We start from the raw sequence: 27,686 nt of genomic DNA, 5'->3' as shown, positions 1-27,686 counted from the left end.
GCAGTACCCCTGTTCACCGGTAGGTGGTGTCATTTGGCTCTGCCTGGCATCGAATGCGTCGTAAGTGACTTGCTCTGTGCCTATATTGGCTTTACTCAGACGTGAGTCCCTAGCTCATTGCACCATCAGGATTCAAGCAAGCCGGGCCGAAGACGGCTGAAATGCCAGAAACCGGTCCCCGGTAGCTTGTCTCCTTCCCAGTATAAGAATTGGCTTGGTAGTTTGGTTTGCCCTGTTCCCATCATGCACTGGGACAGGAACAGACTAATTTGCATATAGCCAGGTTCTGAAGCTGGGATGGTGCAGTGAGCTAAAAAACGGTGATGGATCAAGCCCTGATCTCTTGACTGGGTAGGAGTATTCTGCATCATTCAGAAACTCTGTCCATCACCTTTTCCAAAATTTACCTATATTGGCTTTACCCCAGCGTTTTTCTTTCTGTGCGATACATTGCAGATCCAGAGAACAGCTACCAAGAGTCACTTTTTGGCTGAACCTTTTTCGACTATTTTGTCAAAGACTTTTGAGACTTTGGCTCCTGTTGTAGCCTGGATGTCCACAAAGAAGGCTGATTTCATACCCTGGGGCTCAGGTCTTGGGTAGATGTTGGTGACAGGCCCACACCTCGTCTATCTTCAGTGCCTCGAGCGTGATCACGACGTCAAGACCTGCGTGGATTGTTGCGCCATGCACCCCAAGGCCTTGAGGGAGCAGTCCCTCAAGCTCCTTGCTGCTCTACGTGTGAAGCCGCAATTGTCTCAATCCCGTTCAAGAGGAAGATCCTGGGATTGGTTGCTGAGCCACTCAAAGCGTTTGTCGTCACAGTTGAAGTTGTCCGGGCATTCGGCAGGTCCAACAAACATAAGAAGAACACGAAGTCAAAGAGGTCTTAGACTTCATCCCATCGGTTGAAGTAATTTGATGAGACAAGAGAACGTCAGCATTCGAGATCTAGCTCCGCATTAGAGCTGGTACCAGGCCTTCTCCGAACCTCCCCGAGTGTTCTGTAGCAGTAGCGACCCTTGTTTGGGCGGCCCACTGGCGTGCCCTCAGGCCTGCTGATTCTGGAGGGTCCCCTACTGGTCTTCCGCCGGTGGGCTCGTCCTCCGTTGCAGTTGGGTCCCCTTGGATTCATGGATGGATCCGGAGTGGCGCTCCTCAAGCCACCTCAACTTTCCTGGGGCCGACTCCATTGTAGTCATCCCCGGCATCCACCGGTGGCGCAATCCCTATACTCATCTACAACTCCAACATGGAGTCAGATGGGCATTGTTCGACACAGACTCCGACGCCGACTGGAGGTATTCCAATCAGGCTGGAACCCGTGCCCTATTCCTATTGACTAGGACTTACGGATGATTGGGTGAGGCATCTGGTGGATGCCAGTGGTCTGGACACCTCCCCAGATTCTAGCTTGGTCTTTCCTCCTACCATGGCTATGGGGAGGGAGGCTCATTTGCTATGGCGGTGAGGAGGCTGGCTGAGGTCCTGGACCTTCAGTTGCCCTCTTTGGCTGTCAACAGTTAACGGCTTGATGGAGGTGCTTCGGCCTTTATTTAGCTTATTTTCCTGGTGTGATTGCTTGAAGTCTCCAACATTAACGTGCTGTATCAAAAACAAATGCTATACAAAAGTCTCTGTATGCTGCTTTTTGGTTTATGTATGTGCATGTTATAAAAAACTCAATAAAAAGTTTTTTTTTTAAACAAAGCCCTCACTGACGTCCTACTCGGGCTTGTTCACTTGCCTGCTGTCATTGCACGCCCCTGGGAACCCTGGTTTCCTCACCCAGAACTCCACTCCGGAGAGCTCTGTGGTCCAAGCCACCACTTCCTAAATAAATCCTAGCGCTTTCCCTACAGGCAGGGAATCCAATAGGCTGGATACATTGGGAAAGATGTTTTCTTCTCCTAGCCTGGAACTACGGTCTGTGAACACTGCGTACCTTTTGAGACCATGCTCACACTCACCCTTGGACTCAGTTGAACAGGTGCTGCCTGTGGTGTCCAAGTAGGCCAGAGCCATATTCTCCCAAGCTGTTGCTGAAGGGAAAGATGCAGCTAAGTTTGCCATATGCTGTGAACTGGAAATGATCTTCTCACTGGGCTGTTGTTGGCCATTAGTTACTACCCCTGGTTGAGAACCACTGGCTTTTCGGGGGATGTCCAGGCCTCGCTCATGGACATGACCTTTGATGGCTTGCATCTCTTCGATGACCAAGCAGACTCAGTGCTGGAGCACTTTAAGGACAGTAGAGCTACAGCCAGGTCCTTGGGCCTTTCCATGGCCCCTTGCTAACCCAGTCCACCTTTCGTGGGCACTGAAGGGACTTCCGCTGCACCTCCACCTGCCTAGCCACCACGGCCCACAAGCTTTCCAGACCTTGGATGGCTGAGGATGCTATACCCACAGACCTCATGGGTCAGGTATCCAGAGGTCGGGCCAGTCCACCCCCCCCCAGTAGCGGCAGCCTTCAAGCCTCTTTAGTTTGCCCTCTGACAATCTTGGGCATCCGGTGGGCTGGCAGGATATGCCATCACCTGCACCACTGAAGGCCGATAATATCTGACCACAGGATTTTCCAGATTTTCAAAGGGACTACTCCCTCCCCTTTGTTACTCCCTCCACCCATTTGTGACATGCTGACGGTGATTCACATCTTCTTACTCCGTCAGCCTGTGCTGGCTCTCTTGACCAAGAGCGCCTTAGAGTGGGTGCCGGGATCAAAAGTAGGTTGTGTTTGCTATTCCTGCTACTTTCAGGTGCCCAAGGAGGACTGAGGCCTTTGTCCAATTCTAGACCTGTGCCCTATCAATTTCTTCCCGAAAAAGGAGAAATTCAAAATGTTCATGTTCGCTCAAGTCCTATCTGCCCTGGACCGCGAGAGTGGATGGTAGCATTGTACTTGCAGGACGCATAATTTCCCATTCTCGTCCTGCCTGCCCACAGACATTACCTGCAAAACACAATAGGCCACAAGCATTTTCAGTACACTGTGCTCCACTTTGGTCTTACCAGTGTCCCTCGTGTGTTCACCAAGGTGATGGCGGTGGTTGCAGCTTACCTGCGGAGATCGAGGGTGACAGTCCCCCTTCTTTGGGCACCCTTCATGCAATTCCAGTGCAGACGACGCCGCCACATGGAGCTGAATGATGGCACCTACTGGCGTGCATAGGTTCTGCTCAGGAAAATGTCCAGATTTAGTCTGGCGCCTGGCGAGAATTCTAAAGTAAGAAATCTGGGGTTAGATAGACTCTCTACCAGATAAGGCATTACCAAAGGTAAGTAACTTGTTCTTCTGTGCTGTTTCTTTTCCTTTTCAACAAGGACCGATCTAATGCTTCTTGTACTATGCTTCTAAAAATGCTTTGGTAGATGACTCTATACTATGGTTTTAACCCATTTTTCAATCACTGCAAAGCAGCACAATGGAAGTCTTGGTCTTGTTCCAGTGGTGACTGAGGAAATACATTTTTCTTGCGATTTTTTTTCACTTGGATGCTATATGTAGTAATCCAAGAGTGATCAATGTGTCCTCGAGATTATACTGGAGCATGCTTTGCTTCTTGCGCTTCATTTGTTATAAGTTTGAGCATGAAAATGCTTGTTCTTTCAAATTCTGCATGAATTGCAGATTCTAAAGACTTATCTTTCTACAGTTTTTTTGATGATAATCCGCATACATTATTCAGCATCAGCAGATATGATGAAAACGTAAGCATTGGATTAATTCTTAACCCCTGAAACTTTTAACATTTTCATTTCTTTCGCCACACCCTTCACTTGCAGCTGAAACTGTCTGGAAACTTTGTGGCTGAATGTGTGTCTTTATGTGTGGTGTGTTTGTGTGAGTGTTTATGTGAATGCGTGTGTGCTTTCTATCTGGTTGTGTCTGTGCATTTATATCTATGTTGTTTATCAGTAAGTGGGTGGGGTGTTTCTGCGTGTCTCTGTGTGTGTGTGTGTGTGTGTGTTTACTGGTGTGGTATGTGTTGCTTTCTATTAGGGTGTCCTTCTAAAGGTGAACTGTTAAATATATCAGTTTGGCGTCTGACAATAAAAACCACCCGAGATCATTTGAATGCGTGTATTTATTTTGAGCATCTCTTGTATGTTTCAACACCTTTAGGTCACTTTAGTATGTACTATTTCACAACAATGAATGCAATTTGCACACAGGAGAGGTGCAAGGACTGGAGTTGAGGCCGGAAATGCTCAGACTGTAATCATATAGCTTGGCACTCCTGCCTGCAGCGAAGATTTGATTGTACGGACCAAATTCGAGATAAGATCTTGTCATGTAATAAAAGACAAAAGGACCTTCCTTCTTTTAGTCGTTCGTTTTCGAAAGGGGCTTTGTTTCCAGTTTGTTTCAAAAGCTCACCTCCAGGGCTTGTTTTGATATAATTTCAAAACAATTATCAGGACAGACAATCGGAAAGAAATTGGTTTGTAATTTAACGTTTGTTAAATCTGTTTTGCATTTCCCTTTGAAAGAATGTCCAGTCTGACTTTGCAATGACCACAATATGAGGGATCTGCCCGATAGCGGTATCGTACATACAGGGGGACCACACTTATGTTTTTTGCTTCCTCAAAATCCATTAATGAATTGCAATAATGAATTGCTATACATAGACAGCATTTGCAATGTAAGCGGTCTCGCATTAGTACAATTTAGAACTATTGGTGTTGCAAATTATTTTATTTTTTTGTGTGAAATACTATCCATCCCAGCAGTAGCATAAGTCTTGAAACAAAATCCACCAAGAAAGTAAAGGGTGGCAAAACCACAGGCTGTTACTAGGTGTCCCTGTGCAGTTGTAAAGGGACATCTATTAGCCAGATAATGTACTGCACCTGTAATTAATAAAATTAAATGATTGGAAGTAACACTTGGGAACAGCGGCAAAAGATAATACTGCAAAAAGTGGAGGTGTTTTGTTGTAGTTAGAGTGCCGCATAGTATTTCCTGTGAGGATATTTTTAAATCCTGATTGTCTTGTGCCAAAATTAACAACCCACCGTTTTGCATGGGGTTTCTGTTTTGGATTGTATTTATTTGTTTTTAAAATCACTCAGCTGCATGATGTGACCATAAAGGAAAGCTTGCGGGTGTTATTATTGAAGATCAAGCGCAGCGTGCTGTGCTCGTTTCAAAAACCTAATATTTAAAAAGACACATGGGCTTTCTGGTCAAAATATGAACTGGCCAGCAGGTAACAGCTGACTGCTGCGGGTTAAATAAACATTTGTAGTCGCATCAAATTAAATTAATTTAGGGCCAGGGATTAAATATCAGGAGGGACGATGCCCCCAAGCCCTCTGGAAGGAACTGCCCCCGCGGGCTGTACTAGCTTAGTATAGGAGATGCTACGTTTTAAACAGCCTAGGGCAGTTGTGAGTAAAATTGGGTGATTATCAGACTTGTTGGAGCCAAGAAACAAATAATATCTTGTGCATATCTCCCTCATGGAGTTGTTCTCTGGACAGCCCAGTTTCATAGGGATGATAGGCAATATGCAATAGTTGAGCAGACTAATATTAGCAATAAAATCGGGAACTTCCAAAATGCCCTCTGAAGTCAAAAGTTTGATTTTCGACAACACATCTTGTTTCCTTCTTGTACCACAAATTAAATTTGCTCAGGAGAGAGTCTAGATCACAAAATATCTTGGGGATGATTTGAAGTGGTGTACGGAGCTGGCTCTATATACTATACCAAAGTAAGGTACAGTGTGCACAGAGTCCAGTGGATCCCCAAGGGCTTACATAGGTAAAAGTAGATATCTTACTCTCTATTTGTAGTAGTGCGGGCAAGCAGTAAGTCTTTATCAAAGGGTAGTGGTAAGCATTTATTGTACACACTCAGGCAAGAAATGATGTTACACACTCAAAGACAGACCTCCGACAAATTGTTTGTAATAAAAATATTTCTTTGGTGTATTTCAGAAGAAGAAGAAATTCTTTATTTTGGCCTGACAAAGCCATAAAAACGCAGATAAAACACATATAAAATACAATACAGACAATACAAATTATCCTGCAATGAAGGGCATACACATTAAAATATTAATCAAGAATTCATGGGAGTTATATAATATAATTATTTAAAATACAAGTCGGAAGATCAAAAAATGTTTTAAAATCAGATTTAAAAGACAACGATTCACAATGGGGGAGCAGGATAAGTTGATTGCTCGGCTTTGGTGTATTTCATTTTATAGAACCAAGCAGGACTTAGTACAGGTACATAGTATTGTACTTTTGAAGACAGATTGTGCATAAGCAAGCTCGATGAACATTGACTTTTCTTACAGGATTGTAAAATGTGCGAATACAGTTGAAATTACTTTTGATTACTTTTTAGATACTTTCAGGATTACTTTTTCTACTCAGTTTGATATGCCTAGATATCACACTGGGACATTTCGTGGATTAAAGGTGAGTAAAAAAGTTTTTCTCAAAACACAATTTCTTAGGTTTCCATACAAAACACCTTTGACACTTAGAGGAAAACAAGCAATGCAATCCTGAGGCAAAAAATGGGGTTATTGTTTTGCAAATAAGTAAACGGTCTTGAGGGTGGGGTCGCTGGGGTTAGAACAAGGGTTACCCCAGGGCCATGGAAGCAAGGAAGCAAAAGAGCGGATGCTCTGCAAGTATTTTACTCAAGAGTTTATATTCCGAGTTGAGGATTGAAATGGGCCAATAAGAAGCTGGGAATAAAGTTTCATGCCCCAGTTTCAAAATTGGTAGGAAAATAGCCTCACTAGCAATTGTCTTTAGGTATCCCAGGGATTTGGTTTTCTCATATCGGAGCTTTAAACGAGGGAGTATTTGGTACTCGAATGCAGCATAGAATTTGATAGGCAAGCCGTAGGAGCCCAGTGTCTTACCTGAATAGTGAGAATCATAGGATGCCGAAGAAAATGTTACATATCCAGTATTGGAGTTTTCACAGGTTCACATGCTTGAATCATCTCTGTTATCAAGCTTGCAGTCCCATGGTAGACATAGTGAGCAGTACAGTGGTAAATCTTTATAGAATAGCTTTAATGTGGCATCCAAAGAAGCTGATTCACAACATTATAAATGATCCAAAACACCACTAATCATATCAAAGCACAGTATTCTCTTCTACTCACTCAGGTAATACGGATCATGTGAAAAGTGACTATTTCTCAGCTTTATCTTCATAAAAAAGAAGGTATTCAATAGTTTAACAGGCTTCAGACAAATCAGACCATGTCTGAGGCTTCAAAAGACATTTTTCAGTTAAGGATCCACACAATGAATGCATGTATTGCCTTCACCCACTGCATAAGTCAAAGGACTGTAAACTTTGTAAAATCATTTTCAAAGACTGTGAAGGACAGAGAAGACAGACTTTTGTTATGGCTGTTACATAAACATCTTTGGATTTCCATTCCTCGGCAGAAGGAGAAAGCTGTTTTAATCTTAGAAGAAATCGCAAAAAAAGGCTTTCACACTCTAGTTTACTTCAAAGTTCAACTCTGAAGGAACACCATCCCAAAAATATTTTTTAAAAATCCACAAGCGAGGGGAGAAAAACATACTAAAACATTATCTGCTTCTTCAAGCCCTTAAAAGAAACGAACTCTGGAGACATCAAAACACTCTTCATCTTTGCTGCCACAAAAACTTTATCTGGTTCACCATCAACACTTTTGTCGCCAAGAAAGAAAGCTTCAACGTCAACAATGGTAAGATCTTCATCAAATCTAATACTGTCGACAGGCTCACGGTTGACAGGCGCATAGACAATGGCACTGACGAAGACTCCATAGATGAAAAATACCACATCCGCTGACTACAAAGACAGGTGACGAAAGCGCCGTCTATGACAGCTAATGATACTGTGCCTTCTGGTATTGTTTCCAGGGCCATGACAACCTCTGCACTGCACTCTATCGACAACAACTCTGTCTGTGAGAATGGACATAATCTTGATGCCCAAGAATATAAAATAACTCTGATATCTGATAGAGGCATTGCAATGACTCTAATACCTGAACAGACCTTTCCAAGTGTAGGAAAGTAGGATCTGCTTTCATGGTCACCCCCACTTTTTATTGGTGTCATTATGTTTTACTGACTAGTCTGACTGGGATCTTGCTAATCAAGACCCCAGTCTCTGTGCTTCTTTCCTTTCCTAAATTGGACATGGTGAGTACTTAGGTATGCTACAGATTGGCTACTGGTGTACCCTGATAAGTCCCTTGTATATTGTACTAAGGTATCCAGGGCATAGGTATACCAGGGGCTTCCCATAGGCTGAAGCATGCATTATGTCACCCATGAGAGACCACTCAAATTGTGACTACAGGCCTGCCATTGCAGCCTGTGTAAGCTGGTGCTAGCATCACTTAGGACAGATAAAAGTGTCCGTATATCTGAGGTCACTGCACTTAAAACCTATAATACCCCTAAGGCAGGCCTTTCAATCCTGAAGGCAGAGTGCTTAATTCTAAATGAGAGGGTGGCCCTGCATGAGCGGGACACCCCTACACATTCCATGCACTGTAATGCTCTTCCAGAAGGCCCTCAGTGCTCCCGGTACCAGTCTTCCAGACCTGGACAGCAAACTATGGCTGCTGCCAACCAGAGACACGATTTTGCCCTCCTGCTGCTGAGCCAAGCTCGAGTAGAGGAAAGCAGGACATTGGGTATCCTGTCACTGGGAGGTGTGACCACCTCCCAGACAGGACTTAGTGTATTGGGACAGCGTGGGGGCATTTTCCAGCGCCACTCAGACTGCTTGAAGGGCGCATTTGGTGTCCTCTTTGCATACCCCAATCCAAACCAGTTCAGGAAGCCCTTGGCTCCTGCTCTGGCGTGTCACTGGACAAAGGACATTGGAGTATCCTCCCCACTGTCCAGCCCCTCCTCTGGGGGTACCCCTGTATTATCCCAACCCTTTCCTTACGGTACTTAACAGCTTAATTGTGGGTGGGTCCCTAGATTAGTCGTGGGGCAAGATTCAGATCACATACCACTTCGACTGTCTGGGCACTCTGGACCTCGCTGGACTTCGTATAGGGAACTAAGACTGCAACTGGGAAGGAATCCTGCTGCTCCTGGTCTCGAGGTCCTGCAAGTCTGCTGCAACATCTGTGCCTGTGCTCTATACATGTTCTTCACAGGACCTGCGGACAATCAAGACACCCGAAGGAATCTCTCTTGGAGTGAAGGAGTCACTCCCCTGCATCTGAAGGCACCACAACGCAGCTGACCGGTCTGCTCATCCTGGGCACCCACGGACACCGAAAGGCTCAGCAACACAGGTGATGGTTCTGCAACTCCCTCGAGGCCTGCACTGTCTACTCACCAAGTTTGCTGCCAGTATCCCTCGTCTGAACCACTGGAATGGAACCCCTGTGCATCGCGTCGACTTGCTGTTGCCAAGGCTAGTTGACTCTCTTCTCCAAAGATCTTCGGGCTCCAAGAAGCTCCTACCTCAAGCATCTCCTGCAGCCAAGAACTTCACCTGCATCGCTTCCTCTGCACAGCGGGCCCTCCTCTTTTGGTGAGTTGCTCAAGGTCCTTTTGCGACTCCTGTGCTTTCGGTCCATGGGTCCTCTCAATGCCCTTCTTTGGCTCCAGTGGGCTCCCCTGCTAGCTCGGGCCTGCTCTGACTTACCTGCTCGTGGTGAGTCACGTAGACCTTGCTGGTCCTGACACTTTACCTTTGTCTTAAACTACGCTGGTTGCCATTGCCAAGGCTTTTTGGTTCCCCTGTCGGACACAGACTCCTTGACTCTTGACATCCGACATGGGACAGATCGTGCACAGCTCCTGGTCCTCCTCTGCATCACCTGGTCCATACAGCTGCAACTTCAAGGGTACCTTCAACTCTCTTGCATCTCACACATCGGTGGGCATTCATCTTCCATGCCTCATAGTCATCCCTGAGTGGCATAGACTCTGTCCCCTCTGCTAGCAGGTTCTTCTCACCTTCAATCCACATTTGGGTTCCACAGACTCCTTTGTTTTCTTCTCCTTCAGTACCTTTCCTAAAGTCCTCCATTGTGGTCTACAGCCGTTTCTGACGTCAGGTGACACCTATGCACCCTGCTTTCCTGGTGTAGGTATCCTGGTTACTGGGATTTGCATGGGTGGGGTGACTCTCCAACCTTCCATCTTTCACGGGGTGTCTTCTGTGTCCCCTGGGAAGGGTCCTTTTTTAACATTGAGCACACATTTGTGTTCCCACTTTGCACACAACCTCCGTGGGGTTCCTAGATACTCACCTTGGGTGGTTCCTTGGGTCCACAGCTCTTCTAAGTCTTCTGGGTCCATTCTCAACTTAGGTTGTGGTTCACATGCCACTATTGTAGTATATGGGTTGGTTCCCCCCTCTGGAGACCACTGTGTATTCTGTACTATTCACACATTTTATTGACAAAGTATTGTCTGTATTGTGCATCCATCTCCTGCTAGGAGATAATTGTATTGTGTTAGTGAGTGTTAATAATAAATACATATTTTTATAACTACACTGTGTGGTCCTTTTTCACCTAATCTATACCATAAGATTAAGTACTGGTAAAACAAGCTGCTTCTCATCCACACTCCATCTGGACAAAGTCTGAAGGCTGTTCCCCACAACTGCCACTTAGAGAGCTTTCTAAGGTTGTCTAAGACCACCAAAATCCCCATTAGGGTTGTCTGGATTACTGGTAAAACACGCTGATTTACGCTCCTTCTGGACTAAGCCTTAAGGCTGTTCTCCACAGCTACCACTTAGAGAGCTTTCTAAGGTTGTCTAAGACCACCAAAATTCCCATTTCATTTTGGTTGTCTGGATTAGTGCAGGTTTATTCACTTAAAAAAGTGTGCACCATATACTAAGCCAGCCTGTCACAGCAGGTAAGGTTTCACCCTATCCACCACAATTCCTCTTTTAAACAGAGTACTTGGATGAGGAAGGAAGCTTTGGACTGACTTACAGTCCTACTGAATTGAATGTGAAATACTAGGATTCGGTGGAGGAAGACGATGACTAAGGAAACATGGAATTTCCATTAGATCAAATATGCAAATATCAGTCTTTTGTACAACATCAAGATGATGATGATGATGATGATGAGGAAGATGGATGGCAATATGGTTTAGACACTTCTGATCACACAATGAAAGCACCACAGTAGGAGAGGATGCAGGTGCTCTTGGCTTTGGTCAAAGACTTGCACGCCATGTTGTCAGACTACTCTAGGCATTTGCCTCAAATGTAGCTTTCGATTCCTACAACACTGACAGGTTCGAGACCACAAAAAAGCCCAACAATACCATACACCAACACACTTCGCATCCCAGTAAACTAACAACTCCATCAGTGCACCTTTAACCTCTGGTGCCACAGCCTACTATTTTTCAGGCACCAGGTACAGATGATAATCAAGAGTACACATAGCTAGCAAATACACCCTCAGTGAACAGGCTCTAAATGGGATGACTGTGTGTCTACCACCACACCGGTTAACGTATTCTGGGTGTAAGATTATGAAGACACCAGCAGTTATGCCACACCAGGCAAAGAATACCAGGCATCAGGAAACATTCCAGTATATCAAATTTGCCATCCACAAGCAGACTTGTTTATCATGCAAGCTGCCCAAAGGCTATCTAGAAATCCAGCATCACCATATGCCGCACTGCCGGATAGAGAGGGCAGGAGGCTAGACAACAACCGATTTTCTGCCACAGCAGCCACCTCTATTAGGGCCTCAAACACATTAGCGATACTCACAAGATATAGCCGACCGATTTAGTCGGGCTTAGACCATACTTGGGGCATATCCAAGATGTTGCAAAGTAGATGCAAAGATAATTCTTCAGAAAGGAGGAAGAAAATCTTTGGTAATTATTGATAAAATTATGGCTATGACATTAACCGGTTTCAGACAGCTAACTGGAGCAGCTGCATTGTGCAGACAAGGTTGGCTGTGAGACTCATTTTGACCTGGAGTGCAAAGCAGATTATTAGATATGCCACACAAGGAAAATACTTCATTTGGCTGGCACATAGATTAGGACCTACAGTCGATATAATCAGACAAAAAAACAGATAGATCCCTTACAAAGCTTCAGTAAAGATGCACCCAATCCTTTTGACGTCTATGAGGTAAAAGTATGTACTCATACAGAGGAGTCTATCAGCTCTACATAAACCAATAGTAAACTACCCCTCAATTTTAGGATTACTAAACCTATCAACAGCAAAATAGGACTCCACCATCTACCACCTACCATAAACACACCCCTTTCAAGATGTTAAAAATTGTCACGGAGGAAGGAAGGTTCAAGGTGACAGTGGCTACTTTTTGATGACCACAGTACTTCTCACAATGTCTACAGTTGGAAATATCTCCTACAATTACAAAAAGTGGGTCAATGTTACATAAGAGCGTCGGGTGCTAGACCTTATAAAATACAGTCGCTCGTTAGAGTTTGCAACCTCCAATAACACCACAGGAGTAGAAGAATAATTGTCATCTACATCTTTTGCAGAAGAAAATCAACATGTTGGAAAAGGGATCAATAGCATTGGTTCCAGAGTTACAAAAGAACTTGGGCTTTTAGTCCAGTTTTTTCCTCATTAGGGAAAAGTCTAAAGATTGGAGACCGAGTGGAGAAACAAAGACCACAACCTGCTCATCGTAGATTTCTGAGGTTCTGGGTGGGCAGTTGCCATTATTAATTCAAAGTCTTCGCTTTCGTTCTCAAACCTGTCCCAATTTTATTTTTAATGCATGGCACAAGTAGCTGCTTTCCTCCGGAAACAGGGTTGTAAAGTATTCCCCTATTTAGTCAATTGGCTAATTATAGCACAGACATTAGGAGCAGGTCCAAAGTCTACCACAAACTGTTTGCTGATCTTCAAGAATCTATGGCTAACATTAATATTAATACCATATATGATGAGTGTTTTTTGTTCAGCTACTAACTTTGTCGCCGTTTGACAGATCTTCTGTTTGACAGATCTTCTTTTTCCCATTGCAATTTCCATAGGGAAAATTACACAATGAAACAAAAAAAGGCTAACCAGAATTGAGAATTGTGCCTAAATTTAGCAGAAAGCTAGATCTTTTCCATGGAAGCATAGATTTTGTCATTTGATGTATTTATGTTTAGCCATTTAGAGAAATGAAAGTTTACAAGTGACTCCTACAGGAAAACGTGACAACAACAAAATTAATGCTGATAGTCATCTCAATGGAACTGAGCTTTGATTGTTGGATAAAAATGTCGAGACTGCCATTACTGGACTTGGGTACTCGGACCCAGAGTTGTGAAAAATAAAGTAAAAACAAACATAAGGGGGCTGGGTAGGGATGCCCTTATTCCTAGCCCTTGTGGGATGATCCAAGAGGGAACCACCCCTTTGTTCAAATCTTCCCCACCCCCAAAACAATTGAGGGTTCGTCATGGTTCTACAAGACTCAGCATGGCCCCAGTATGGTGCAGTGAGTGTCTCACAGGAGTTCTGCGAACCACAAAAAAGGGGAAGGGGGCATTTTTGGGTGGATGGCCGTTGTGGGGGAGTTGATTGCCCTTGGGGGTTGGCCACAGTGCCTAGAATTAAAGTATTAAAAGTAAGTAACATTTCCATAATAAATGCCACAGGCATGTCTTTTGTATACTGAGGTGAAATATAACACCAACATAGTGTTCTGACCAGCCACTGCCTACTCGAGTTAGAGCTGTGCATCTGTTGCAGTCTCCTCTGCTTTACTGTTGTTCACCAGAAGACACCAAGCAAATGGTTATGATTGCAGATAAAGACTCTGCAGTGTGCATGTCTAGGTGTAACTGCTGACGGCAAAGCCATTTGACCTGAGGCAAAACCCAGTCTGGATTGGAATTGCACCTGTTTTGTCTCTTTTTCAAGTGCACCTTAATCTAACCAGTTGGAATCTCTACAACAAAAGACCTCAACCTGTGGGGCAGACTGCCCTGAAGGACCTTAATTGATGCTGCGAGGGGGGGCACCGGGCTCTTTCCAAGATGAGCATTTATTATCCCCCCTGGAGAACAGAGACAATCACTAGCCTGAAAATATGAGAGGAATGTAGCATTAAAACGTTTGAAGAGGTGACCAACCATCATGGCCGTACAGATATGAGCCGTGTGAGCCCCACTGCAATTGCCCAGAAAATCAAGGAATTCCAGCATCTGCCCCACATAACTTTGCACCCGCCATAACACTGACGCTCAGGAACAAGAGGTAACAGATGAGGGAGAATTTACCTCTCAACCTCGCCCCGTCCACTTAGCACAGACATGAGACTCAGCACGGACTCCCTGAACTGAGGACACAGGCTGCAGCACAACCCACCACAACATGAGTTACCAATGTACAACCCTCCACTCTAACTAATAGTGTTGCGAGCTACTTCCAACCACCTAAAAGGGACCTACACCCGCATGTATGCCAGACTGGCAAAATGCCATTAATTAAAGAGGATCTACTATCCTCCCTCCAGTACTTTAAAAAAGAACTGCGAGGGTGGGAACAAGGCTTACCTCGCTACTTCTCTAGAAGCTCTTCAATTTGATCTCTCCTTGAAGTTCACAACTGTCCAAGAGAATGTAAGCTCCTTTGGAGAACGGACATTCAAACTGGACAATACCTGTCAGACTCTAGAACAAAGATTGGGTCAGGTTAACAGCTCTTCTGCGCATCTTAAAACCTGCTTAAAAGCTACACTCCTAAAATATAATAAAATGGAAAATCGCTCACGACACAGCAACATCAGCCTATGGCATCTGGAGGAAGGAGTGGACTGATCGGACTTGGAGGGCTTTGTGGTTGGTGTGTTCTTGGAGCTCCTGGGGAAGAACGTCTCAAAAGTCAAGCTTGAAAGGGTCTACAGGCTGGGCCCCCTGTTCCAAGGTGAAGGAAAGCGCCCACTGGACGTCATGGCAAAGCTCAAATCTTTTAAAGTAAAAGACTCAATCCTGCAGGCAGTGAGGAAAGTTGAAGTGGTCTTCTTTCAGGGAGCATCATGCATCATGCCTCGTGTTCCAAGATATCGCCCCAGCCCCTGTAACTTGCTGCCTACAATTCAAACCAGGTACAGACAAACTGTGCCAAGAGAACATCAAATACAGATGGACCTATACTTTTGGTCTCACCTTCAGCTACCAAAACAAATCGTTCCATTTCACATATCTTCAGGAGGCAGCAGCTTTGCTCGGTGTAACAATCTCAGAACCAGAACACCCAGAAGATCTAACAGAAGGACAATCCACAAGTAACATGACCGGCCCCAGCACATGACAATGGCTCTCACAAAGACAGTTGAGACTGCAGCATAAGAATGGGGCCCCAGGCAGCGGTGCCAACACTGGCTCCTGAACGTACAGCAATAATGACTCAGATGCAGAGACTAGATTTCATACACTAAAGAATAATTTTTTCGAGTTCGCACTAGAGGCTCAAACTCTGTACAATAGGACCCAGCACAAGAAGTATTCTTACTCTGTCCCCATCGAACTCTGCATCTACCAAGGGGACTCTGTGCAGTATTATGCCCAGTGATAATGGGAGATGTATTTCAGCTTCTACGTTACATTCTGTCACCTTGATAAAATATTACCATATCGCGTATGCGTAAAGTGACTAACAAGCTTACATGAACACACCGTACCTTATTGTTAGACAGTTGTTGGGGAACAGTGTCCTCAAAAGTTATTTTTCTGTTATTTACTTTTTATACCATGAGTGAGATTAAGTCAAAATGAGGGGGGGAGCTGCAAGGAGGCTGGAGAGAGTGAAGGGCACAGATCTCTGAGGGAAGGGGAGTACTGGATCACCAGGGAAAAGATAAGATAGGTGACCATACTTGCGCTTAACCGTCACACACTAGCATGGTATGAACTACACTGACGTGGAACATTAAGGGGCTTAATTCTCCAGCCAAGCGGCACAAACTCTAGAAATACTTGATGGATCAAAGACACAACATAGTGGCATTGCAGGAGACTTACCTCACATGCAGTGATGACCACAGACCAAGACATAAAGCATATCCTGTTAATTATCCATTGTCAACTTCTACCATATACAGTGGTGTGGCCTTCTTTTCCTCTTCTCTCTCAGATTCCAACCACTAGGTAGCAAATTGTATAAAGAAGGGAGGGTGATAATGATAAAGGGGACGTTATTAGGCAGTATGTACACGTTAGCCTCAATATGCACCCCAAATACAGCGCAAGCTACCTTTCTCCATTCCTTCTTCACCTTCTTGAGGGGGTTTAAAGAGGGTGAAATCATATTAATGGAAGAATTTAAACTTACTTGGGAGCCAGTAGTAGATTGCGCTGCACTCACCCACAAAGAGCCATCACAAGCAGATTTTCTAAGGTCTTAAAAAAGCCATGCAATCGGTAGGCCTACTTGATGCCTGGAGGACGGTGCATCCATCCATCCGTGAATATACCTTCTTTTCCCACACCCATTGCTCCTACTTTCGTCTCAAATATGTATTCATCTGTCAATCATTAGGACATGCCATTATGGCAGGCAACTTTCACCCTCTTGCCCTATCTGATCATGCCCAAGTGGAGCTTAGACTAGATTGGTCTGCACTTCCGCCCAGGCTCCGTTGCTCGTACTTCCCGAGCTCTCTCATTGGGGACACGTAAAGCCATTCGAGAATTTTTCCAATTAAATGACCTGGAGAGCACCAATCTTTCCACCACCTGGGACTCATTCAAGGCAACAATTAGAGGGAAGTGTATCTCCCTGCTGTCTACACTAACCAAACAGAAAACCCAAGTTGGACTCACTCTTGAGGATGAGCTTCAGACCACAAGAGAAAGCTCACAAAGACACTCCAACCTTAACACTGAAAAGGAATGTGACAGCTCTCAGAGGGAAACTGAACGCAATATACACCAACAGAGCAAAAATCATACTGCTATGTCTTAAACACAAGACATATGATAAAGGGAATAAGGTGGGCACCCATTTGGCACATCAACTCAGGGTACAATATGAAAAGGACTACATCCCTCATGTTTGTAAAAAGATAGGAGTGGTAGCCAAGACCGAGGAAGACAAAGTGAAAGCTTTCATTGAATTTTATACAACCATATATAAATCCAAATCACCAAGAGAGGCAGCACAGCTTGAATGCTTACAGGATGTAGAGTTACCCCAAGTAACTGCTAATCAAAACGAGGAGCTGAGTAGTCTTTAACGAGGACGAAGTACAGACAGCACCAACACTATTAAGCTGCATAACTCCCCTGGTCCTGAAGGGGTTATAACCCAGTTTCTACCAAACATTTAGCTCTGACCTAATCCCTCATCTCACACAATTTTTTAATCACATGGCTCCCAACCGCATGGTTACTCCAATGATGAGTAAAGCGTTACTCTTGGTCATCGCCAAACCCGGGAAGGACTCTCACAATTGTGCTTCTTATAGACCTATAGCCCTGCTCAATCTCATACAAATCTATACTGCAATCCTGGCCACTAGGTTGGAAAACATACTACCAAACAATTTACTAAAATCAGACATGTTTCATTCAGGGGAGACAAACCCAACCTACTGAGGATGATCCACCAGGTTGAAAAGGTTACCAAGAAACTGATCCCAGCCATTCTTATGGCACCTGATGCTGAAAAGGACTTTGACTGGGTGGATTGGTCCTTCCTCTTCCATACTCTCTGCAAATTTGGTTTCAGCAACTGATTTATAGCCATGGTCCAGGCGAACTACACAAATCTGCTCTCACGTGTAGTGATTCACAGAGTGGGCTCAGACTTTTTTGGATTAGAAGGAGGAACACGCCAAGGGTACCCATTGTTCTCACTTTTATTTGCACTCAGTATATAACTCCTGGCTGGCAACATAGGAGCTGCTTCAGTGCCATCATCTTTAGCTCAGTTGATCAAAGGATCTCTTGTTTTGCGGATGATGTGTTGCTTTCCCTCACCCCCCCCCCCCCCTTCCACATCAATATTAGCCTTGCAACGAGAACTAACCTGCTATGAAGCAGTTGCAGGCTACTGGATAAATCTTTTTAAACCCTTCCTTCTAAACTTAACGCTGCCCACAATAGAGATGAATCCATTGGTAAAATCAACTCCCTTTCAATGGACCAGAAAATACATCACCTATCGCCAAAACCTTCTGACCTATATCACATTAACTTTCCCCCACTGCTCCGACAACTTAAGGTTGACCTTAGAGGATGACCCCCCATGTATATTTCATGGTTAGGACTATTAATGCAATTAAAATGGTGGTCTTATCCCGGATTTTATACCTCTTCCAAGGTCTCCCAATCAAGCTCACTGACAATACGCTTCATATGGCCAGACGGGTGTTTCAATAAAAGGGTTTATTGAACAGTGTTATTTCTCATGAAAGAGATATGAACTGCTGCAATCTTAAGACAGAATGCGAAGTATAATGCGTACAGCGTTAGCAGTAATATAAAATAATACTACAATAGCATGGTCTGTAGCTATGTCATATATAAAAATACATACATAAATAACACAGGCTAAAATACTCAACTGGAGCTTCTAAAATAATCCTACCCCAGTGTACCTAACCTAAGTCTTGTATGAGGGAAGAAGTAGGTGCTGTTTAGCTATAGTTTAGTTTAGTTTAGTTGTGCCAAGAATTGCTAAAAGTTTCTCTAGGTTCTAATCCGCTCCATACCTTAGAATGAGAGAGGTTGGTATCTCTTTCTCGGGACTCGATCTCTAACACCCCACAAGGGGAGTCTGAAACACTGGAGTTGGATTCTGGGTGAGGAGGATGACAGCGTCTGGTCAGTGCGTCAGTTGAGGAGTTGACTTCCTTCGGGACTTGCTGTGGTGAGCTGCATCGTGCAAGTAGGTAGCCGAGCCTCACTGTGCCTTGCCATAGCAAGTGAAGGTATATTTATACCTTGAAAGTATTTAGGAATGCCAGTATTGACGTACAAGTTGGGCATAAGAACGTCATGAATGAACTCCTAAGGAATAGATGTTCATGCATAATAAATGAGTTCTTGGAGAAATCAATATCCAGGCAAGGGGAAGTCCTAAAGGCTTAAGAGTCTGGTTTTCCAAGAGCTCGTTGTGACAAAGAGGATCGGATGTAGTTGACCATGCCTGTATTCTTTTTTTTTTTTTTTACTTTATTTTGAAATTTTTCAGATGAACATCAATAATGGTGCATTCATGGGCATACAATACAGTACAGAAAATAGCAATGCGTATATGCATCCAGACTTATAGCATAGTTTAAAATACATGTCAATACAATCATGGAGCCGTTGGACTACGCCTTCATTGATACTGTATGGGCTGTAGTAAAGTGTAATGTCTATATGGCAAAAGTAGCACTCAGTAATATCAGAGCCTTAGGTTGATCAAAGACAGATCTATGCACCTCTGCATGCACGAGAGGGATCAGTGAAGACCAGCCAAGCAGAAACACCTGTCCGCGCCCTGTAGGCTAGGAAGGCAGGCCTTTAGTGTATCATCAGTTAGGCGCTGTTAAGCGCTACAAACCGCCCCCAACCCCTGTGTGCTAAAACATTGGAATGGGTGTTCAATGGCCCCTCTCACTAAGGTCACGTAGTCCGTGGTGAATGTGGTAGTTCTGCATCTTGGGGAATGTCACTTTCCAACAGATAACACTGCAATGGGGCCCAAATATCAGCCGGCCTGGAGGAAACCGGTAGTAGCTCAGAATATGTAACAATCTGTTCCTGACAATATGTGAGATCGTTTAACCAAGCTTTAAATTTCGGGGCTCTGCCCCTGCCCCACCTGCACGCTACTCTCCTCTTAGCCACCAGAAGTGCCAGTGCAATAAATTTACGGTATGTCGCCGGTATAGGTGCTACATACCCCAGCAGAGCAAGTAGTGGAGAGGGCGCTATGTCTTCGTGTATCATCTTGGACATCGCTACAAAGACCTGATGCCAGTAGGCCTGCACACCCTCGCACTCCCATGGCAAATGCAGGAAGTCAGCCCCGGGGGCATGACATCTGTCACAGGTGTCGGTGTCTAGCAAAAGAAACTTGTGCATTCGGACTGGATTGTAATAAAGTCTGTTTTTAAATTTGTAATGTATGATTCTGAATCTGCTGCTCGATGAGACACGTTCTGTGTGTTGTAAGCAAACTTCCCATTGTTTGTCCGTAATCGCTACGCCTAACTCCCGATCCCAATGCGCCCTGGCCGCGAGCGGTGGTGTTTCTCTTAATGTATGTACAGCCCTGTAAATCGTAGATACCAGCTTGGGTGTTTCGCCCTGCAATATGCGCTGTAGTGGCTCAAAGGCTTGAGGCTCATTAGGGAAGTCAGGCATAGGAGTTTTCAATCCCTGACGCAGCCTAATAAAAAGGAAAGTGTCTAGAGGGGATAGGGGTGTATCCGACTCCAGACTGTCTAGTGTACGAAAGCTCCCTGCGGTATACAGGTCTCCCCATGTTGCAATGTTTAAACGTTTAGTCAGCTGATGGAAACCAATTTCCTGTAGCTATGTCATGTCTTGATGATAAGTCAGCGGCACTAACGGGGAATACAACATGGCAGCGTTCAGCATAGTCCCTAGTCGAACCCATGCTTTCACAGTGCTCATCATTGTGGATGGTGTCCGGTCTCTACCCTGCAAGGGGGTATATATTGCTCCTTCTAGTGGGACCGGATGGGCTAGCCAGTGCTCCGCTGCAACCTGGGGCATGTATCGAGGCTGGTATATCCAGAAATAGGCATAGTGTGCTTGAGCAGAGTAATAATATAGTTCAAAATCGGGAATACCGAAGCCGTCCCGGTTATATGGTCTGACGAGGACATCCCATCGCAGCCTGGTCGTTTTGCCACCCCATACCAATCGAATTAACTCTGAACGGAGCTGCTGGAAGAAAAATCTTCCAGGATAGAATGGCACGTTCAGGAATAAGTAAAGCAGCTGTGGTAGCACAACCATTTTTATGAGAGACGCTCTGCCCGCCATGGATAATGGAAGGGTGATCCAGCGCGTAACATTGTCAGTGATACGGGACATAGTCGTGCCATAGTTGCACCTCAACAACTCCTCTATGTCTCTTGCTACCTGGATCCCCAGGTATATGAAGTCCTCTTCACACCAAGCAATGGGGTAGTCTAAGTAGAATTTCACCGTGGACTTCATGAGGGGAAACAAGCACGACTTGCCCCAATTTATTTGAATGCCAGAGAGCTCGCCAAAGCGAATAAATTCCCTGAGGATAGGATTTAGGTTGTAACTATGATCCCGGATGTACAGAATGATATCATCTGCGTACATTGATATTAAAATCTGTCGCTGATTACATCGCAATGCCTTGTCATTGTGATGTTGCCGCAGTCTCGCCGCTAAGGGCTCAGTAGCAATGGCAAACAGTATGGGCAACAGAGGGCAACCTTGTCTCGTGCCACTTGTGACTGGGAATTCCTGAGATAATCTGCCATTAATAGTTACTCTGGCCCTCGGTGTTTCATATAATAATCTGATCCAAGATATGAATATATGTGGAAGCCCATTAGTTCCAAAACTTGGAATACATAGTCCCACTCTAGGGAATCGAAAGCTTTAGAAGCGTCCAAAAAAATGGCAGCCATTGGCAAGTCTTCATGGATATTATTCATGATGGTAAAAAAGGTACGTAGGTTGTGCGAAGTAGCCCTGCCAGGGACGAAGCCTGATTGGTCAGGTAGGACCAGATTAGGCAGAAGAAGGTTGATGCGTTTGGCTATAAGTTTGGCAAGTCTCTTTACATCACAGTTTAGTAGTGACAAGGGTCTATATGAGTCACAACTATCCGCCGGCTTCCCGGATTTAAGCAAGGATGTGATAAGTGTAATGCGCATGGAGGGCGGGAGATGTCCGACCTCCAGGGCGTCTTCATAAACTTCCCGCAGAATCGGGGCTATAAAGTCGATGTACGTTTTATAAAACTCCACAGGAATTCCGTCCCGCCCGCAGCTTTGCCTGATTGCATATGCATTATAGCGTCTCGCACTTCATCTATTTCAAACTTGGCGCTTAGGAAGTTCCTCTGTGAGTCCCTCAGCCAGCCCAGGGTTATATCCTGCAAGAAGTCATCTAAGTGAAGCTTCCCCGTTCTCGTGGTGGTGTATAATGTGGTATAGTGCGTGACAAAAGCATTAAGAATCAGCGTTGTGTCTCTGTACATTAGCCCATCTGGTCCATTAATCTCCAGAATGGTATTTGGTTGCCGCGTCAACCTGATTGTCGCAGCAAGTACCTTCCCTGGTCTATCACCCTCGCTATACCTACGAGCTGTCCAGTGTCGACCTCTAAATTTAGACTCACGATTGGCCTCATCTGTGTACTCCGTAAGTTTCCCCTTGATTCGCGATAGAGTTACGCCATCTGGACAATCCGCCAGGGATTGTTCAAGCGCTTTGAGCTCAGTTTCCAATTCAGACAATTTTGACATTATACTCTTAAGTACTCCCGACCCCTTTGCTATACAAAGCCCTCTCAAGGTCACTTTAAAGGCCTCCCATATAGTTTCTACATCTTTCACCGAGTCTTTGTTACGTTTAAAGAAGTCTAAAACTTCCTCACGTACCTCCTCCTGAAATATAGCGTCCAGGAGCATTGTAGGTTGTAGTCGCCAGGCAGACCTCGGCGGGCCTAGGTCTTCAGCCCTCAACGTTATTTTTACAGGTGAATGATCAGAATAAGTCCTGGCTAAGTGCTGCGCTTGAACCAACGCAGGGCAGAGCTGCAGGGATACGAAAATGTAGTCTAGCCGCGCCCAGGATTTAGCCTGAGCTGTAAAGTGAGTGCCCTCTCGTGTAGTATCGTGTAGGTGCCTCCATGTGTCCACTAGGTTATAGTCCTTGATTAGGGTGTGTAATTTAGTCCTTGCCTTAGTGTAATGGTGGGGGGCCGGGTGTGACCTATCAATGGAAGGTTCGTGTGCAATGTTGAAATCTCCGCCCCATATTATGCGATCTGGGCCTGTGCTCATTATGGTGGCCCAAAGTTCCGTGAAGTAGTGAGGGTCATCAGTATTGGGGCCATAACTGCATATCATAGTGACCGCCATGAGTCCCAGCCTTCCCCAGAGGATACAATATCGTCCCTGAGTGTCTTGTTTGCCTCCAATCAGGTTGAATGGCGTACCTTTCTTAATAAGAATCGTTGTACCTCTAGCGTAAGTTGAGTAAGAGGAAAAGGCTGTATGAGCCGCCCATCTACAGGCAAAGGAATTACTAGTATTGGGTTTAAAATGTGTTTAAGTAGGACAATACCTGTCTTCGTTTCCGCGGATCCCCTAGCCCCCGTACATTCCAAGTGAGAAGGTTCAAGACAGCGCACTCCATGTATCGTTTGTTTTGTATCGACATCGGTGCCTGCCCGACCAGCCCAATCGTGCAAAAAACCTGACCCCAGTATAGCACATATCATTTAGCAGTAGTGTTACATAAATTGTAGCGTGACCTAGCAACCATGAAACGCATTTAGTGCAGAAATAGACAGTACTCATATGTGTATGTTTCGAATGCACCATAAGAACAACCCTCACCCCTTCACCCCCCCCTTCGACAAGTCAGCATCCTTTCACCGATCCTGTCAACAGACAGCACTGTCTTGTAAACAGCATGCATTACAATTCCCCCCAAGTCCACCCCTCACCCACTGAAGCATCCCCAACTTGCCAGCATACTCTGACCACCCCCCTCCCCTACTCCCAACCAGTTGAACAATCCTACCCCAAAATAGTACCAAACACAGTCCCTCAAACAGTACAGTACAGTATCGGGAAACACCCGCAGGGGGACAGTGTAGAGAGCAACACCAACACCACCCTCTCCTCGAGCCCATGTACCTGTGCTCTCTGTAGGCTGTATACGAGGGAGGGCAGTGGGGCCTGGAATACATTACCACTGGACGAACAGCATTCTATCAGTTGTCACGTGCAACATTCAGTCCCAGCTCCAGCACATCGCCGAATTCCTGCGTTCCGCAGAGGCAGGGAGTAAGACCCCCATATAGTTTAGTCCCCTTCGTCGTCGGGTTGACCATCATCTTGTTTCGCACCACTGCGTCCAGCCCCGCCACAGTGCGGCCTCTTCAGGGAGCGTAGATAGTCCTCGACATGTTGAGGGTTTGTGAAGAATCTTTGTTTCCCCTGGTGCGTCACACGTAGTCGCTCGTGGTATAATAATGCATAGCAATTTGTGCTGCACTCAATTTTTTTTTAACTTCAATGAATTTGCGCCTTTCCTCCTGTACCATGGGAGTGAAGTCCGGGAAAATCAAAAAAGACACTCCATTGTACGATAGATTTTGCTTAGTGCGCGCCGCGCGCAGTGCCACATCCCGGTCTCGATAGTTTAGTAGCCTTGCGATGATGGGTCTGGGAGGTGCACCAGGTTTCGGTCGGGGTCCAAGGGATCGGTGTGCGCGCTCTAAAATCAGTTGCGTGGAGAAAGCCTCAGTTCCTATAGACGTCAGGATCAACTTTTCAATGTAGTCCTCCATGCGCCCCGTGTCGGTGGATTCTGGCACACCCGTTACGCAAATGTTATTGCGCCGGCTGCGAGCTTCTAAATCTTCGTTCTTTGAAGCAATAACGCGTAGTAAGTTTTCCATCCGTGCCAATTGTGTCATATGACCCGCAGTGGTATCTTCATTATCAGAGATGCGTCGTTCGGCTTCGGTGAGCTGCTCCTCGTGTTTATCTACTTTGTGCACCATTGCGTCAAGTCTCGAGGACATGCTGTCCACCTTGTCAACTATTGTGGCAAATCCTTGTCTCATTTCTTGTAAAATCTGCCTCATGTCAAGATCTGAAGATTTGTCGCTGGCGCCCGGTCTGTTAGTACATAAACAAAGTGGAATCCACTCAAGTGATAGTGATCCCTAGAGTGATGGGGAACACACAGTGTTGTTAAAATGCCCCTCACACACCAACAGGCCCCTTGGTGTCATGCTTCATCATCGGGGCCTTCGCACCCCTCTACGGGACGCGGCGTGCTACGACTCGCGAATACGCAGGAGCACTTGAAGTGAACTATGTGTGGGGGTGTGTGTTATATACCAAGATGTGAGTGAGGTGAGGTGAAAAAAGTGGATAAAAAATACCTGGCACGTAGGAAGAAAAAAACTTTATTAAATCCCCGGCTGGTATTGTTAAAATTAAAAGTGCAGGGCGTGGTTTCAAAAGATACGTGTTAGGGTATCAAACCACTGTGTTAAAAGTCAACATGTTTCGGAGGTCAAAGCCCCCTTCTTCAGGACAAGGGTGAAAAGCACTAATCCTCGCCTTACTCACATGTAAGATGTAAAAGTGAAGCATTAAAAATTACCACAATGTGTAATGTCCCTCACTATGTTTTATATGTAAGTGAGTGTAGTTGCGCCCAGTTGGCGTAAGAACCTGTGAAAACAAAAGCATAGATAAACATACAGGTCTCAAAATCACAGTTTTAAAGGAGAAGAATAATGCTTCTCTGGTGAAAAACATCAGGTAGCACCCAAAAAATAATTGGAACCTGAATCAAAAATAAGGAAAAAGGAAAAAGGACACTACACACATACACACACGCAAACCAACACCGTTCTCTGCTCAGATGGAATGAGAGCAGAGCAGTAAGGACAGAGATATCTTACTTTAAGTTCCCAAATACAGGACTTCATGAGCCTTTGAACGTATATTGGGGAATCCTTCCTTTCTAATCAGAAACCTAAGGGATCAATATTAAGGGTTTAAGTAGAGGAATATAATCAGCAGAGTGCTGAAACCAAACACAAAGAGGTACAGGTTTTCTCATGGTGATCTCATAACTCACGGTTACAGCAACAGCTAATCGCCTGCCTTCCCTCAACGCGGCTCCGATGAAGTGAGCTGCTAGAGGGCTAGGGCCCTTTTATATGCTTGCCTGTGAGTAATTAGAGGGAATTGATTGAATAATGCAAGCCGGTATATGCCCAAATACGGAGAGAAATCTCCTCGCGTCCGGTAAAGACGCTAGCGCTGTGCGCTAATCTCCCGCGCATGCGCATAACGATGCCTGCTGGACGCATACGCGACTCAGTCAGCAAACGCGCATGCGCGAACGGAGACGCTTCGTGAACTACACGGAGCTGTCAATGCCGATATAAATACCTGGTACAGAGTGGCAATCGGGATAGAAATGTCCCGGGGACATGAATCTATGTGCCCAGGTAGCACTGATAGGGCACAGAGGTGATTTTTGGTCTGAGCCCCGATGTAAAAATAGAATCAGCTAAAGTAGGCGCCCTTGACTACAGGAGTGAACCAGGAGATATGCCTATAGTTTAAACAGGCTACTCTCACGGATAGGGGGAGAAAATACTGAATGAATCAGAGTGAGTAACACATACCTCATTCTGCTGGTGAATAGACCCCTACAACAACAGTAACAAGCATGAGACCATACGTGTACTGAAAACGTTTTTACCTAAGAAGGTTCCAAGGAATGGAATCATTCAGTCCAGTGGTGTCGGTTCCCAACCGGAACACCCACCGTTGTTCTTTTTCAAGGAGACCAATCTCAGAGGGTAATTGTTCAATTATTGTCCACTGCAACTCATTCACACAGTGTTGACTTTCAATGTAATGGGTTGACATTTTAGTAGTTTGTTTTCTACACCTGATGTTGCTCTTGTGTTCGTTCAGCCTGACCCTGACAGGTCTGGTGGTCATGCCCACATATTCCTTACCACATGGGCAGGTGATTAAGTAAACTACATTTTTACTATTACAGTTAGTAAAAGCTCGCTGTTCCCATGTAGTACCATTGGTAAAAGTGAGCGTCTGGGTCTTTTTGGTTAGGTGGCAGTTATTGCAGTTGCCACATGGGTAATGCCCATGTATGCCTTGTAACCTCGTCTGATCATTGACAGGAGGAGGTGGTCGTGTGTGGACGAGCATATCCCTCAAATTCCTGCCTCTTCTGTGTGCAAAGAGAGGTTTCTCCAAAGTGAGGCCGCCACTTGTTAAAGTGCGCCAGTGTTTGTGGACCAATTTCGTCACTTGGTTGCTGACTGGACTGTATGTGGTGATACAGACAGTCCTGTTTGCGGCATCCTCCCTGCGCGGGTTGTCCTCCAATAGGGCATCCCGGTTGTTGTTTCTTGCTCTGGTAGAGGCTTTTCGGATCACAGTTTCAGGATACTTTCTCTGTCTGAGTTTTTCACTCAGATCCTTGGCTTGGGTCTTGTATCTGGCCACATCAGTACAGTTCCGCCGTAGGCGTAAGAACTGCCCATAAGGAAGGTTCTCTCTCAGATGACGAGGGTGAAAGCTGTCAAACCTGAGGAGACAATTCTTAGCCGTGGGTTTGAAGTGTGTTTCTGTTTTCAGTATGCCGGCTTCATGGTAGATGTTTAAATCCAAGAACACCATGTTGGTATTGGATGCCTGGAAGGTAAATTTCAGAAAGGCATTCTGATTGTTGAGCCAATCAATGAAATCAGTTATCATGGTCGCATCTCCATCCCAGATAACCAGGATATCATCGATATACCTACGCCACATGCGAATCCTCGCCCTGTGGGGATTATTGGGGTGCAAGATTTTCGTGGATTCCAAGTGATGGACATATAGTCCAGCCAAGCTCGGGGCAAAAGTGCTGCCCATACTGGTCCCATGCTTCTGCCAGTGAAGGGTGCCC

At 45.2% G+C, this 27,686-nt stretch overlaps 1 protein-coding gene across 1 annotated transcript in view; it reads left to right on the top strand.

Annotated features, from left to right (window-relative positions):
- Positions 1-27,686, top strand: part of HYDIN (HYDIN axonemal central pair apparatus protein) — a 2,950,008-nt gene that overhangs the window by 553,360 nt on the left and 2,368,962 nt on the right. The gene's annotated exons all lie outside the window — the stretch shown is intronic.

This window comes from Lissotriton vulgaris, chromosome 12, assembly GCF_964263255.1.
Source record: "Lissotriton vulgaris chromosome 12, aLisVul1.2, whole genome shotgun sequence".
In the NCBI taxonomy this organism is placed as follows: domain Eukaryota; kingdom Metazoa; phylum Chordata; class Amphibia; order Caudata; family Salamandridae; genus Lissotriton; species Lissotriton vulgaris.
Note: the sequence above shows the minus strand (reverse complement) of the source record. Positions and strands in the feature narration are given on the sequence as shown.